Raw genomic sequence first — 3,386 nt, forward strand, 5'->3', positions numbered from 1 at the left:
TATATATATATACACATACAGTATTAAATAACACAAATATATTAAATAATTACATATATTGAGTATTGTTTAAGATTTAAATAAGGTAGGGTAATTGACAAAACAATTTATGTATTTTCATTTTTGTATTTATTATATATTTTTATTTAAATATTTATATTTATTCGTTATTAAATTTGACAACTGCCTTGTTCCAGCCTCTAGGAAAACATACCCCAAAAAATATTTGTTAACTTTGAGCTAACTTGCATTTTCTTTTTTTAAATATTTTCTTCATACATGCACACACACAGAGGAACAACAGGAGTTTTCATCTGTACACCCCCAATTCTTCCGGTATTGAAACGTTTGCAGGCGTTGTGCAGCTGAAAGAAATGCTAAAAACATCCTGAATATTTCTCTTATTCCATATGACAGAGACCCTGAAGAGTCATGTCACATGTGGCGGTGTTAGTGAGTCTGCATCATGTCTTTTAAGGAGACAGTAGCTTTGATTTCACCAGTTCTTGAATCTAGATAGCAGTCGGCTCTCTAAATCAACAAAAATGACTCACTGTGAACTAATATTAAATTTGCAGGACTGCTGCTACACAAAACATGATCACAACAGCATATCAGCATGCTGACAATACTGAGCGTATAGATCTTAGACGGTTCAATCTCACTCCAACCCAAGCAAACATCATCCAGTCCTCTCATAAACATTAACCTCAGCTTATCCAACTACAAAACATACCGGACTGACGTTTGTCCACTTTCAACACAGTCTGAGTCTGTTATCAAAGTCTTTGAGCTACAGAAGTGATCAAATAGCAGGAACTAAGAGGCTGGAGGCTGATAGCAGGAGCTGATGATGGAAGCTAACTGTGAAGTTAAGAACCACAGAAATTCACTATCTAATGATAATGTTAAGGTTTTGGTCACTTGATAACGGCTGGTAGCGTCTCTACGTTAGATCGCACTCTATTGCAAATTGACAACATCAATTCAATTTTAAGAAAATAATAAATAGGTAACATTCTTAGAACTGTGGCTAACATTCTTCCAGTTACTGTTTAGAATGTTTGTTCAAAGTTATCTGCTTTTGATAATGTTCTAAAAATGTTTGCACAAAAAAAAAGACATTATTGTTACATAATTCATGGAGATTTCCCCCCCCCTGAAATATTTCAGTTGGATGCTCTACTAACTCTTTTTTAAATGTTACAACTTGTTTCAGAATGTTCAGAGAACATTCAAAAGTAACGTTCCAATAATGTTTACATGGTTTCTGCAGGTCTTAAAAAGTCTTCATTTGACCTTCTACAAATTAAGGCTTTAAAAGGCCTTAAATCAGTCAGTCTTGTTTTTTTTTGGAGCCCATTGGCAGATTTTTTTTTTAAAAGTTTTTAATCATTCAACTCACTTAACGTTTACATATAACGTTTTTAAAATGTTTTAAAAAAGGATGTTTAGAACGCTTAGAGAACAATCAACTTAACAGAATTGTTAGCAAGTTTTTAGAACTTTTGTTATCGTTGTTTTAGCAAAATTCTACTCAACAAAAAGTAACTTTTCTCATTTGCTCAGAATGGGCTGTGTGTAAATCAAAGGAGAAGTGGAGGACATCATGCATGTGCAACATAACTGTTTTTGAGTAACTGTAAATGCTAAAAAATAAATGTTTTATGCTTTTTATTTCTGACTTGACACATGCTTGGCCAACAGTTTTGGACATTTCAGCAGATAGCAGCTGTACTTGAAAATAATGAGCATAGGGGGTGTTGCCAAGATGGCCGCCAAGTGATTTCTTTTAAACACCCTTGTCATGCTTTCATTGAAAATGAATTCATTCATAGACTGGCATGATTTCAGGAGAAAAACATCAACCTAAGTTTACACAAAAACTGTCGAGCATCTCTTGATTTCAAGTGAGCGTCATTGGTGAGTCAAGATGGTTTCATACTAACTGTTTGAGGTGCTGTTGATTTGATTTTGATTTACATGGTTGATTAGTTTGGTTGTACTTTTCATGTGAGCTGTTTGAGATCAAATGCACTGCAGGCTATTGATTTGGACAGTTTTACATGAAATGAAAAGACTAGGTAGGTTTGTTTGTGCGCTCATGGTGGGTCAAACAAAGAGCCAGAGATGCCATCCAATGGCTCAAGTTTTTATTTTTATGACCTGCTGGATTTCTGAGATGTCTTAATAGACTGGTGTGTGTATGTGAGTGCACTTAAAATACGTAATGCTCTGTTTTCTGTTATGTGTGCCACTATTCTGGGAAAATGTCTTCATTTGTACCCCCAGCATCCACTGAAATGCCCTTCAGCATGATTCAAACAAAAAGATGAAAATTTTTGTGGCTTAGCAAACTATAACATTAGCATGACTCATAATTTCCCACTGTTAGGTTGGATAGAGAGTGGGTCACATGTTGCTGAGCGCACTGATATGGGCTCTCGAGGCGATGCAGTTAGAAGCCATTTATTTTACGAGGATAAGGACAGGGAAACATGAGGGGGAAAACAATGTGTGCTTTCCTCCAGGGAAATCTCTAGCGTCTATTTTAAGATGCTTCGGATGTCGGCGTGTAAAATGAAAGTGGGTTTCTGAGCAGTCAGGTCTGCTGAAGAACCTATAGCACAGAATAAAGGGTATGACTGGATCTGATGATGGTGAGTGGAAAGAAAAATAGGAACAGTTATGAAAGAGAAGTTATGAAGTTACGAAAGAGAAACTTCTTTTTCTTCTTTGCATATTTCCTTTTCTCAAGCTTGCTTCCTAATCTAGTTGTCTAATAAACATGGCATTGTATTTTATGATTATTGTTGGCTCTTTGACAAAGAGAAGATAAAAGCATCTGCTAAATGCATAAATGTAATGTAAATGTAACAATTTAGCTTTACACATAAATCCATATTCAGATACAGTTGTAAAGTTTGGAGAAGACAGTTGAACATCAAAACAAGAAAAAATATCTTGGGCAAGAAAAATAATCTTGTTTTGCCTTTGAATTAAGATTATTTTTCTTATTCTTTTGGCAGAACTAACAAAATTTTGATCTTTTTTTTAAAAACAGAAAACAAGACTTAATATATTACATAATTTTGCTTCAAGTAAATGCATCTTGATTCAATAATTTTTAGATATTTATACTAGAAAACAAGACAAAATATTAAGAAAATAATTTTTGAAAACATATTGTTGTCTTAAATTCAAGTTTACCTTCATAGAACCTGCAGAACACTGAAATGCAAAAAAAAAAAGAAAATTAGGGAAACCTCAATACGCTGTCCATAGAAATACACACCACGCCACAATCTACACACAATATATATATATATATATATATATATATATATATGTATATGTGTGTGTGTGTGTACTGTGAAGCCTATTAC

General features: G+C 33.9%; 1 protein-coding gene across 1 annotated transcript in view; it reads left to right on the forward strand.

Moving 5' to 3' along the window:
* The first annotated feature begins 1,755 nt into the window (after positions 1 to 1,755).
* LOC107743836 (ADP-sugar pyrophosphatase-like) overlaps positions 1,756 to 3,386 on the forward strand; it is a 79,754-nt gene continuing 78,123 nt past the window's right edge. The window contains exon 1 of the mRNA XM_016557276.1: positions 1,756 to 1,923. The gene's annotated coding sequence lies outside the window, so the exon portion shown is untranslated. The remainder of the gene's footprint in view (positions 1,924 to 3,386) is intronic.

Source organism: Sinocyclocheilus rhinocerous, unplaced genomic scaffold (genome assembly GCF_001515625.1).
Source record: "Sinocyclocheilus rhinocerous isolate Xijiao unplaced genomic scaffold, SAMN03320098_v1.1 scaffold551, whole genome shotgun sequence".
NCBI classification, from domain to species: domain Eukaryota; kingdom Metazoa; phylum Chordata; class Actinopteri; order Cypriniformes; family Cyprinidae; genus Sinocyclocheilus; species Sinocyclocheilus rhinocerous.